This window comes from Entelurus aequoreus, linkage group LG14, assembly GCF_033978785.1.
Source record: "Entelurus aequoreus isolate RoL-2023_Sb linkage group LG14, RoL_Eaeq_v1.1, whole genome shotgun sequence".
Classification (NCBI taxonomy): Eukaryota; Metazoa; Chordata; class Actinopteri; order Syngnathiformes; family Syngnathidae; genus Entelurus; species Entelurus aequoreus.
Genome location: NC_084744.1, coordinates 15,326,769 through 15,340,059, shown reverse-complemented (window position 1 = coordinate 15,340,059; position 13,291 = coordinate 15,326,769). Strand labels below are relative to the sequence as shown.

The 13,291-nt window shown below is 37.2% G+C and overlaps 2 protein-coding genes across 8 annotated transcripts in view; one reads left to right on the top strand and one right to left on the bottom strand.

Moving 5' to 3' along the window:
• gja5a (gap junction protein, alpha 5a) overlaps positions 1-8,900 on the bottom strand; it is a 39,172-nt gene extending 30,272 nt beyond the window's left edge. The window contains exon 1 of one of the 2 annotated variants that reach the window (XM_062069071.1): positions 8,848-8,900. The gene's annotated coding sequence lies outside the window, so the exon portion shown is untranslated. Of the gene's footprint in view, positions 1-7,684; positions 7,765-8,847 lie in introns of those variants that run through there. The other variant, XM_062069070.1, reaches the window with a different exon arrangement.
• Positions 1-13,291, top strand: part of LOC133664436 (gap junction alpha-8 protein-like) — a 106,868-nt gene that overhangs the window by 41,459 nt on the left and 52,118 nt on the right. The gene's annotated exons all lie outside the window — the stretch shown is intronic.

The following is a 13,291-nucleotide window of genomic DNA, read 5'->3' as shown; positions in this document are numbered from 1 at the left end:
GACGGTAAGATTATCTTATAAATATCTCCGCAATTCCTCCACAGTTTGATTTCAAACTTTCCGGATTTACGGGAATCCCAAATACACAAAATCAGGCACCATCAGGAAGGAAAAGTTGGTTTTGCATAATAAGTCACCCAATTTATACTTATAACCAAATTATAACCAACTTCATACGTCTTTAAAGGGGACCTATTATGCAAGACCAACTTTTCTTACCATCATCAAACCATGGAGGGATGGTGAAGATATTTAGAAAATAGTTTTGCCTTCATTCCTTCCTCTAAGGGGTGTCAAAGTCATTTTAGCTCAGGGGCCGCATGGAGGAAAATCTATTACCAAGGTGGCCGGTAATGGTAAAATCTGGGCATGATAACTTAAAAATTAAGACAGCTCCTGGTTGTTTTCTTTGTTTTACTCTGGCTAAATATAGAACAAGCACATTATGAAAACGTACAAATCACAAATAATCCTCTGGATAAAACAGTTTGTTGAAAATTCTGAGGAATTTGGTGCAATTTCAAAAACACACTGAGCTTAGACTTCGTCTCAGCGTGTCTACAAAGCCAGGATTAAACTTTAAGTCACAGTCTTTCTGGGATTGAACAAAAACACAACATGTAAACTCTTCTAGGTATCAAATACCTCCTTTGTCATGTCCACGTATCAATCCAGAGATAACTCAACAAACCGTAAGAAACAGAGGTAAAAACTATTCAAAAGGGTTAAGTTCACTTTTCTCGTGTTTTACGGAAACATTTTGGGGCAACGAGGGTGCCAAATGACGATGTGTTTGAAGCAGAAGACATAAAACGGCTCGTTTTAAGTTTCATGTGTGTCGAGGAGGAGGAGCCACATTCACCCTTTACTGTGTACCTCTTGCTTGGCCCCGGTATAAACTGTCTGCTTGCCTAACAGAATTGCTATTGTGACATCCCGTGGACACATTTAGAACAGCAGTTTCTTTCATAAAAAAAAAGCAGCTCATTTTAATACTTGGCAAACTCATCACGCGGGCCGGATAAAACCTGTTCGCGGGCATGATCCGGCCCTAGGGCCATAAGATTGACACCCCTGCTCTAAACGAATCGTATAAAATTTGCCCATTTGTAACGTTTGTCCCAAGTATGACGTCCATACATGTATATGGTAGAGATTTACCCAACGATCTCTGCGCCAGTCTGTCATTGTTGTCCGACATTCTAGTCAGTAAATTCCCTCTTATTCCGCCACACTCTTGTTGTGAGGCAGACTGGCTCGTACATGCACATGCATCTTTCGCTACTGCATTTTTTAATACAAAGTAGCTTATAGTCCCAACTCACATCTGTCAGTAGACCCCATATGGAAGCGCTAAAAACTACCACATGGCTAACGGGGAAAAGACGCTGACGAAGTGGAGGCGCGTAAAGGAGACTGCCTACAAAGAGACGCACCCTGAAGATATGTTCAGAAAGCAGCTTGAAAACGGTCTGTAAAACATAATTTTTGTACAATTTTGACCAAATAACCACCATTACATCAGTGGTGTGCCGTCAGGGCCAGCAAGGCCTTCTCTGCTGGCCTAACATAAATCTTGATCATTAATTAATAAAAGTTAATTTTATTTTTAATTGACTTTCCATAAATATATAAAAGTATTCTGTGAGAATAATTGTATCTAAGTTATCACAAAACTTTGTGTTACATTTAGTTCAGCTCACCCTGCGAGAGGACAAAAGCTGTCTTTGATCCTACCAAGCAAAAGGCTTGTAAAACGAAGGCGTCTGTTTCTTTTTTCTATTGTAATCCACAGGAAGATTTTGTCTTGACCCGAGAGCTACAAAGCGGAGAGGAAGCAGGACCTGATGCAAGCTCCAGGCACCTTTTCTTTGAACTGTTTTAAGACCTTTTCTTTTAACTGTTTTTAATCAAAGGCGATGGCTGTTTACGACCCCCTTCCCCTAGAAACAGCTGTTGCCATGTAATCAGGGAAAGTTCAAATAAAAGAGGAGGCGTACAATCTTTCATCAGAGCGTGGGACGACACGGTACAAGGGTACAGTGTCTACGCGTTTCTCCTCAATTGAGCTAAATTGAATTCTGTCTCTGTTTAATTCCTTGCTTCTTGTCTTGTTTAATAGATGTCATCAGTGTTTGAACCTGACATATTCATCATATTCTCTTCATGTCATATTAGGCTCCAGTGTTGCTCTGTTAAGTTAGAGCTTTTATCCAATCAGAATTCAGATAACGTGTTGCCAGCGCTGTATGAATTCTGCCGGAGGCCTTCTGACCCAACATTAGCGGCGGCTGTGCAGTTTAACGAACGGAGGACATTCAGTTAAAAGACAGTTGCGACAGCCGATCAGATCACAAGTTGGTGACAGTAGCCTTACGTTGAACGTGACTGTGATTGGATACTCACTTGTCACTCCCAGGTATCCAATCACAAATTGTGGTTTCCGAAAGCAAAAAGTGGCACCGGAGCCATACCCGGCCAGCGGAGAAATCAGCGGTACTCACTTTTTTAACCAACAAAGTAAAAACATTGATTCGGTGGCAGACATAACGGTTTGCCTGCCACTTCCACTCAAATCAACCAACCACGAGCGGTATTGCGAGCTCAAATATATTTTTTCACATTCAATGTTTTTTACAATTAATTTTGTTTTGACAGTATCACGTCTGATGCGGGTTTATTGTTTTTAAAATGCGCCAAAAAAATATCCCTTTTTGTACACTACTGACAAATTGAGTTGATTCAATGCCAGTAGTGCAGAAGCGTGTTTCTTTATAGCATTTTACAAGCCGTGATCATGTGGCGACATAAATTATGGTATTTTGAGAGGTATTTATTGAAGTCGGACTAAGTAGGCCATCGCTGAAGGCCTAGACAGGAAACACACTGCATTACATGTTATGTAGACAACAAGGAAAGGGTTTTAGATGTAGGAAAAACATCTTAATATGACTCCTTTAGGCTGTAATATTCAGAGGTGGGACCAAGTCATTGCTTTGCAAGTCACAAGTAAGTCTCAAGTCTTTGCCCTCAAGTCTCGAGTCAAGTCCCGAGTCAAGACAGGCAAGTCCCGAGTCAAGTCCAAAGTCAAGACTGGAAAGTCTCAAGTCAAGTCACAAGTCATGCATTTTGAGTTTCGAGTCCTTTCAAGTCCTTTTAACCACAGACTAATATTTTTACACAGATTGTGTATGCTTTTAAAACACTGTATTTATTTATTAAAACAAGTGCATTTGAAATTGCAAGAAAAAAAATAGTGCTGACATTGCAATTCATAATAGCACTATTAACAGTAATTTTAATAGTTTAAACAATTTTAAACATTTAACTCATTCCTTTACAGAATAAACACATTTGCAAAAACAAACATTAACATACTATTGGTTGTATTTTATGAAAATAATATTACCACAGAGTTGAGAAGGAGCAAAGATCTTCAATATTTGTATGTGAAAATCACAAATAAATCTTCTGGGGGAGGATGACGCCCCTACAGGGGTTTGGTTTACAAACTTTCAGCCCCACCTAAAACAAAATTCACCAGCCGCCACTGATTATGATGCATTCTCATTTTAGGCAAAATATAAGACAATACTTTCTTAACAGTATAATTGTAACCAGGAATAAGTCTTCAAGTAACAATATTCAAATACTAACATTGTTGGGTAAAACAGCATTTGGTTTTATTCTGAATGTAGTGAAACAAATTGGTGGTTTTAGCTGATATAAAGACTTTCAGGTGTTTATATATGTTTAAGTATTTGGCAGACGCTTTTATCCAAAGCGACATACATAAAAAATACATACATAACAATCACTGTAAACATTATCATTTAAGGGAAGAATGTAATACAAAATATCAATACAAAGTGTCACGACAGAATAAACTCTCTGCTGCTGCAGCAACAGAGATACAGTCTATAGGTCCCTAGGATATATAGATATCTAATGTATTCATACATTGTTTATGTAGGATATACGCATGTATATATAACCTAATCATATTGTTTCTTCAATTTAAAAATAGTTTACCGTTTTTCCCCCTTCTCTGGGATTATATTCCCAGTTTTGATCTCGGACGTCTGGTCACTTATAGCGTATAAGAATATTATATTACTGTTAAGCAAACTATGAATAATAAAACTTGCCAAAACATGTGTCCGTTATCATAGCTACACGTATGACAAAAAAGCGTGTGAAAATCAGTGGTATTCAGTGAGGTAAAATGAATTAAATGCGCTGACAGTTCATTGCTCCTGACAAATGAATTGCACTGAGTGGAGCGGATCACCACTCCAAGATGGCGGCCCCGCGTCTCGTCTGCGCCAGTAGGCAGTAGCGCTCAATGCTGCGTACCCTTAAAACATGTCTATGGTTATAACGTTAGCAGTGAGTTTACAGCCTCACTGATTTAACTACACAGCAAATAAAAGTCATGTTACTTAGCCAATAAACGTTATCTTACATTCAAAACTTACCCTTCTTTGGGCAACTTCAAATGTCGAACGAAGTTGGAAGTTGTTGCGTCTCCGTCTGTAATATTCGAACCGCGTGATTTGCATACGCAATTCGTTTTTTGTTGACCAAGTCGTAGTTTTTATACCCGAACGAAACCAACTTTGGCATAATTGTTTCTCTCTGCCGCATTGTTTGACAACTCTTGTTCGGTGGTTGTCCTGCAATTTGATTGGATGAATGCTGTGGGATGAAAACAACGTATAACTAATTTGATTGGCTGTTGTACTGACAGCACACCAGCTGACAGGCAGCACACACGCTGATGGACAGACAGACACGTATAAAATGAAAGATACGGAGCGCTCCCAAATAACTTTTTAAGCTTTGGGTTTTGGGGAAAGTAGCAAGTCATGTCAAGTCAAAAGGCTCAAGTCCAAGTGAAGTCACAAGTCATTGATGTTAAAGTCTAAGTCGAGTTGCAAGTCTCTTTACATTTTGTCAAGTCGAGTCTAAAGTCATCAAATTCATGACTCGAGTCTGACTCGAGTCCAAGTCATGTGACTCGAGTCCACACCTCTGGTAATATTACTGAAAGAAACATCATTTTTAGAAGATTAGGTGATTGTTGTGATCGTTTCTTTCTACATCACATTTTGTTTGCATTTGTTGCTAGGTAGAATTCAAAGGACCCCATCATTAGTGCCCCACAGGCCAATGATAAATCTGGCATACGACCCTCCCGCCCACTAACTGTTTGAATGACAAACATTAGTTTATGTCTGCACAATAATTTAGATTCACTAGTCTGTATTTTGTACAATACATGTCGAAGTAAAAGCCAGAGAATAAAGTGTTGTAAATATATATTTTAAAGCATGCTGACATGCCAATCCCAGCACAGCAGCTGTGAGGCAGCGAGGCTGCAGGGGTGGCAGGCATATTTCAGCCGGCAGTGCCAGGATTACTATCAAGGATGAGTGTGTTTAACTTTAGCTGCTCGGTGGCGGCGTCACTTAGGTGTAGTGTGAGCTACTCAGGGCGCGTCGAGTACTTGGGAGAGACGACTATTCCCCGCTGCAATGAGTCACCTGTTGGCATCACACGCAGGCCCACGTCCATTTATCAGTCTCACTAGCGGAGGCCTGCTTCCTTAAATGGACGCCTGGCTCGTCATCACACACCAGCAGCCCCGCGATGAGCTATTGTTCAGCTGCATGCGGCGGCTCAGAGGGGCTACTTTACATGCAAACCAGTTGGGTCTTAAACCCTTATCAGAAAATAGGTTCGATTTGATCAGTTATTGATCATTATTCTTATATACTAGCGAATGAAAAGGAATCTACAAGGCTTACTGCGGCAGTCAATAAAAACAATATAATGAAGTATTTCTAATAAGTATCATGAAATGTAGCAATATTGTATTCATATTAGGACTGGGAATCTTTGGGCACCGCACGATTCGATTCAGAATAAATTCTCAATTCATAACGAATCTCGATTCAAAATGGATACGTTTTTAATAACATTGGGTGCCAGTTCCATGATTGACTACATTCCTCCATGAAATGGATAAACAGCTTTGATAAATTTCTATATTACTTAAAATAAAACTGGTTTTGTTGAAGAAAATGCTACCCAAACATTTAATAAAGTCAAATACAAATAAGGCAACAAGAGAAGTATCCCGCACCACTCTTTTCTAAAGGACAGGTTAAAAAAATTAAATAAATAGATATATTTTAGATTTTTTTAAATCAGTTAAGAATCATTACAAGTAAGAATGGCGAATAATATGAAAACCGATTTTTTTTTGACACCCCTAATTCATATAATATTTTAAACATAATCAGTTTTTTAATGATTCCAATAGCTGTTCTATTTCTGTATCTCATTTAGGCACATTTTGAAAAGTAACTTTAATACATGTATCCCAATGTTTGATCAAAAATGTATTAATAATGTAGTGCTCTAACCTCTAATTGTAAAGCTGTTTTAGCCAATCAGAAGCCTGAAAAAAGTAACTAAAGCCAAATATTTACAATGGTCCATGAAGAAAATATTTGGATTGATAGGCGACTTGTCCAGGGTGTACCCCGCCTTCCGCCCGATTGTAGCTGAGATGGGCTCCAGCGCCCCCCGTGACCCCGAAGGGAATAAGCGGTAGGAAATGGATGGATGGATATTATTTTATCATTATTATTACAATATTATAATAATAATCCAAGACATTTGTTCCAAGACAATTATTATTAGTCCTTACAAGACTCAATTTAGATATTTACTGATTTTTTTTTATTGTACCATATATTATTTTATTACATTAAATCTATAAATACAAATAAATTAAATACATTTTTTATGGAGTATAATTATTATTATCATTATTATTAGTATAATAATACAAATACTAATACAATAACATTTATTATTACTATTATAATATACAGTATAGAAATAAAAATAACTAATGCATCACAAAACAATTTTTATTTATTTATATGTATAGATTGAATTTAATAAAATAAAATATGATACATTAAAAAAATAACATTTAAATTGAGTCTTGTAAAGAATCTTAATTGTCTTGGATCAAATGTTGCAAGTACTGTACTGTATTTACATAAGTGCCTCATTATTTACTGTATGTTCATATACAGACACACACAAGACTATTTTAGCCAATTAGACGCCTGAAGATAGTAATTCCTGGAAAAAAAGCCAACTATCTACATGGCCTGTGAAGAAAATATTTGGATTAATAGTAATAATATTATGATTAGTTATTGTAAATATGATATAATAACCAATAATAATGATAATGCATAACAAAACACATTTTATCTATTTATATTTATAGATTTAATGTAATAAAATAAAATATGATACAGTACATATAAAAATCAAGTGCAAATCAAATTTCGTCATTTCATAAACTATGTTCAAATTCACACGCACGCATGCACACCATTACACACTGTGACATAATAATAATAATAATAATAATAATTAGTACCCGAGTCCCAAAAGCTCTTATTGTAACATTATTTACACAAGTTAGTGGACGTGTACAGTAACAGTCAAACATTGGGACATACTGTCTTATTAAGAAAGCTTGTACTGCGCAATGAAGTGTCTTTGAGATATTATAATGAAAAGTTACTATAGACTCCAACACTACTGTCCCTGAATGCTACTTTATTGCATCCTTCAGCATGTTTTAGCTTACCTTCGCTTATTTAGAATCACCTTAAGTCCACTAGAAGTTTCTCTTGAGCTTTTGCGACAGTCCCTGTACCAAACTCTTCCTCCTCACATGGGGGGGGCCATGAGAAAAAAAGCTAGGGGGCATCACAAGTGAACACACCCACCAACAAGGCCTGCCTTTCTTTCTCTCCTCCTCTTCCTCAAACCTGCCCCCCCCCCACCCCCCCCCCCCCCCCACCCCACACACCACACCACCTCGACACCCTTTCTTCTTACATCCCTGGTGCTCTATTTTCTTTACCGCTTATAAGAGAGGAATTGTTTGCCGGGATGGCCAGGAGCAAACTTCCACACTGGTTCTTTACACTTGAGTTTTGAGACGTTTACATGGCAAATTTTGAACAAACGGGTTTTTGCACCACAGACCTGGTTTAAAACACGTTCATCCACGTAGACCTGCAAGCATGGCAGAGAAGGCATGCCACGCCACGCCACTCGTTGGCAGTGCCACGCCACCACATGTGCACCCAGAAGGATGTATGTGTTTAAAATGTGTACTATATATGACCGGTATAGCTCGGTTGGTAGATCGGCCGTGCCAGCAATTTGAGGGTTCCAGGTTCGATCCCCGCTTCTGCCATCCTAGTCACTGCCGTTGTGTCCTTGGGCAAGACACTTTACCCACCTGCTCCCAGTGCCACCCACACTGGTTTAAAAATGTAACTTAGATATTAGGTTTCACATTGTAAAGCGCTTTGAGTCACTAGAGAAAAGCGCTATATAAATATAATTCACTTCACTTCACAATAACGCAGTAGCAGTGTAGAAAATGTTATCAAACAGTGCAGTGCTCATGTTCTGTTCAGTACATGTTGAAATGTATGTTTACCAGAATGAACCATTGTTAGGACTGGGTCAAGGTGTGGACCCCAGAATGCAGAGACGGGAGGCAATCAAGAAAAGGAGAGTCTTTGATAAAGTCCAAAAAGGTTAACAAAAGGTGATGGGGCAAAAAACGCACACCATGTATAATATAGCCAATCAGCAGGAACCTCAGCGGTCGGCAAGGGGAAGGGCCCAGGCAGACTGAGTTAAGGAAAAGTCCACAATAGAGATCTTCTCCACTTCAGGGAGGACAGAAAAACACACAGAGGTTAGATGAATAATAAGGGCGAAAAAACGTACCGGGATTTGGAGGTCAAGCAAGTACATGCGATGTGGAAGGAACAGGAAACAATGACCAGCAGGGCACAGCCGTCAGTGCCAAACCTAAATAGTCCATGAACAGATTAGCTGCAGGTGTGCCTCAAGGTCCGCCCCTCGACCAGGAAGGGTGAACTGAAAAAAGAGGCACAACAGGGAAAATGCGGGGACAAAATAAAAGGGAAGGCAGGAGAATAATAACACACAACAACCACAGTTCAATGTCAGAACCCAACGTTGTCAGAAAGCACGTTGTTTTAAGTTTATGTTTAAGTTGCTCAACGGGACCTAATTCAGCAAGTTGTCAACGTTGTTGTAATGTCTTGCGCCTGCTGGGATGCAGCCTTGGACCATGGCGCTACCCCCACCATGCTTGACGGTAGGCAAGATAAAGTCATCTATTTGGACAATAATGGCTTTCTGTTGTTGCTTTCTGTATGGACGCATACTGCTGTGCAAGCTGTATGCCTCAAATAATATCATTTCATAAAAATGTGAAAGGCCTTTTGAGGCCCAGACACAGTGCTGTATTGGCTCATAACAAGACTACTTAGAGTCGCTTTCATAAAGGTGCCTCGTGCTTTGCGTGCAACAACGGCATGAAGCGATTTGGAATAAACAAGTATTGTTCCGTAACTTGCATGGAGCTCTTTCTGCACTGACTGCCGCTATGTGTTTGATGAAAAAAGCCCCTGCTGCCAGGATGCATTAGTGTAACTCTCCTCGCTCGCCTACCAGCCTGACCCCAGCCTGATGTTCCGATGACCCACATCTGAGGACACGTGCTCCTCAACATTGCAGCCTAAGAGAAACCATAAAAAAGTAGGGCTGTTGTATTTAACGACTTAATACATGTGATCAAAAATGTACTATTAATGTAGTGCTCTAACCTGTAATTGTAAAGCTATTTTAGCCAATCAGAAGCCTGAAGAAAGTAAGTAAAGCAGAATACTTACAATGGTCCATGAAAAAAATATTTGGATTGATATTAATGTTTTATCATTATTGTTATTACAATATTATAGTAATAATCCAAGACATTTGTTCCAAGACGATTATTAATAGTCCTTACAAGACTCAATTTAGATATTTACTGATTTTTTTTTATTGTATCATATATTATTTTATTACATTTAATCTAAATAAATAAATTCATAAAATTATTTTTTGATGGAGTATAATTATTATTATTATTATCATTATTATTAGTATAATACTACTACTAATAATACAATAACGATTATTATTACTATTAATTTAATATACAGTATATAAATAAAAATAACTAATGCATCACTAAACAAATTTGATTTATTTATATGTATGGATTGAATTTAACAAAATAAAATCTGATACATTAAAAAAATTATAACACATTTAAATCAAGTATTGTAAAGATTCTTAATTGTCTTGGATCAAATGTTGCAAATGTTGATTTTTTTTTGGTTGTAATTCCAAATACAGTACTGTACTGTATTTACAGTAAATAAGTGCCTCAATATTATTCATTATATACTGTATGTTCATATACAGGCACACACAAGACTATTTTAGCCAATCAGACGCCTAAAGGAAGTAATTCCTGGAAAAGAGCCAACTATCTACGTACATGGCCTGTGAAGAAAATATTTGGAAATTAACATGCAGCCTAAGAGAAACCCTAAAAAAGTAGGGCTGTCATATTTAACAAGTTAATACATGTGATTAATCACAATAAACGATTGCATTAATCATGTATAAAGGCAGATTAATCATGCAAATTATTTTGACCCCACATGCTCCTTTACAGTAACCGCAGATGGTTACCTGAAAGCGGGTTGTTATAAGGTCAGTGATCATATTGTTAGCAACGCATTTAAAAAATGACATCCCGACAATAAAATGGTATTTGTGTCCAAATATTGGTCTCTTGTTTCAGTTACTTTAAATTAGGCAAGCAGGAAATAACCTGTAATTCTTCTGATATAAACATGTATCATTTGACAGCACTAACAAAAAGTTTGTTTTGTTTGTTGGAGTTTGTTTGAAATTGAAAGATTAGTCTTTGCACACATACAGATACAGTTGAACCTCTGATTGTATATGATAAAAAAATGAATAATCTGGTCCAGGGTCAAACTGTCAAAATCATAAAACCTTTCTGAACTGTACAGGCAAGTTGGAGTCATGTTCTAACTAATGCTGCCAAATTATATATTTCTAGAAAATGGATTAATCATACTTTCGAGATGTGATTAATCACGATTAATCATTTGCTTGCATTTCTTAAATCAACTTTCAAAAAGACCCCAATACTTTGGCACGGATGCTACTTAACTGTCAGAATGTCCTACTGTACATTTACTTGGATGTATGTCATTTATTCGCCCTAAACTTAGTATAAGTATTATCTATCAGTGTATTTGGAAGCAAAATTTGCCACCACGCACACCAGTTATTTAATAGTTTTAGCGGTCATACAAGTGTAAAAACTGCTGTTACAATTAAGAGATAAGTAAAACAACAAAAAAAACTGTCTTAACTTTAATGATGAATGCAGATGCGCCTCTCATGTTTTCACTTAATAGTCTCACAAGTGTCAAAAGAAGTCAACCACACTACTCATGTTAAGACATAAAAAAATGTTCTTTACTTAAAGGACATGCCTGGAGGGCGCTAACTTTCCAATAAATTTTAGCGGCTTCTAAGAAGTAATGACGTAACTACGCACGTAACATATGCACACACAATAACATTGGCAGTTGTTAGCTAATATTAGTGGTTTGGATAGTTAGTATATGTACAGTATGTACAAAACCCAAAACCAGTGAAGTTGGCACATTGTGTAATTCGTAAATAAAAACAGAATTCAATGATTTGCAAATTCTATTCAATTTATATTCAATTGAATAGACTGCAAAGACAAGATATTTAATGTTCGAACTGAGAAACAATTATTTTTTTTGCAAATAATCATTAACTTAGAATTTAATTGCAGCAACACAGTGCAAAAAAGTTGGCACGGGGGCCTTTTTACCACTGTGTTACATGGCCTTTCCTTTTAACAACACTCAGTAAACGTTTGGGAACTGAGGAGACCAATTTTTGAAGCTTTTCAGGTAGAATTCTTTCGTATTCTTGCTTGATGTACAGCTTAAGTTGTTCAACAGTCCGGGGTTTCCGTTGTGGTATTTTAGGCTTCATAATGCGCCACACATTTTCAATGGGAGACAGGTCTGGACTACAGGCAGGCCAGTCTAGTACCTGCAGTCTTTTACTATGAAGCCACACTGTTGTAACACGTACCTTTCAGCATTAATGGTGCCTTCACAGATGTGGGGTGTATTAGTGCCTTGGGCACTAATACACCCCCATACCATCACAGATGCTGGCTTTTGAACTTTGCGCCTATACCAATCCGGATGGTTCTTTTCCTCTTTAGTCCGGAGGACACGACGTCCACAGTTTCCAAAAACAATTTGAAATGTGGACTCGTCAGACCACAGAACACTTTTCCACTTTGCATCACTTCATCTTAGATGAGCTTGGGCCCAGCGAAGCATTTCCGGGTGTTGTTGATAAATGGCTTTCCAATTCGAACGTTAAGTATCTTGTCTTGAATATAGGTTGAAAAGGATTTGCAAATCATTGTATTCTTTTTTTATTTACGATTTTTACAACGTGCCAACTTCACTGGTTTTGGGTTTTGTATATTCTATAATAACTACAACATGACTGCAAATTGTTTGTGGCTTCTCTTAGACTGCTTTTTCTTTATGTGTACGCTTTGACAAGACAGGGTGAGTGACCGTGGCAAAGACCAATTTTTGAACATTTTGATTACATGAACTTAGTAATTGTGAAAAATATAGACACTTTTAAAACAAATGTGTTCTGTTAAACCACTAACACAACTGTGTTTTGTTTAGGAGAGAACACACAGAAGCTAATACAAATAACAGAAGAAATTAACAAATTAAAAAGATGGTTTGACAAAAACATACTCTTTGAATCTCAGTAAAACTAAATTAATCTTATTTGGTAACAGTAGAAGAGAAAGTCAAACACAAATACAAGTAGACGGAGTAGACATTGACAGAGTAAAAGAAAACACATTTTTGGGTGTAACAATAGATGATAAAATGAATTGGAAATCTCATGTAAAAAATATACAAGTAGCAAGAAACCCATCAATAATGAACAAAGCAAAACATGTTCTAGACCAAAAATTACTTCATCTTCTTTACTGCTCACTAGTGTTACCATATCTGAGTTATTGTGTAGAAATATGGGGAAACTACTACAAATGTGCACTTCATTCACTAACTGTCACAAAAAAGATCAATTAGAATAATACATAATGTTGGATATATATATATATAGAGGTTTATTTGAAACAGGGACAGATACAAAAACATAGACATCTGAAACAGTTATCCGATGCATG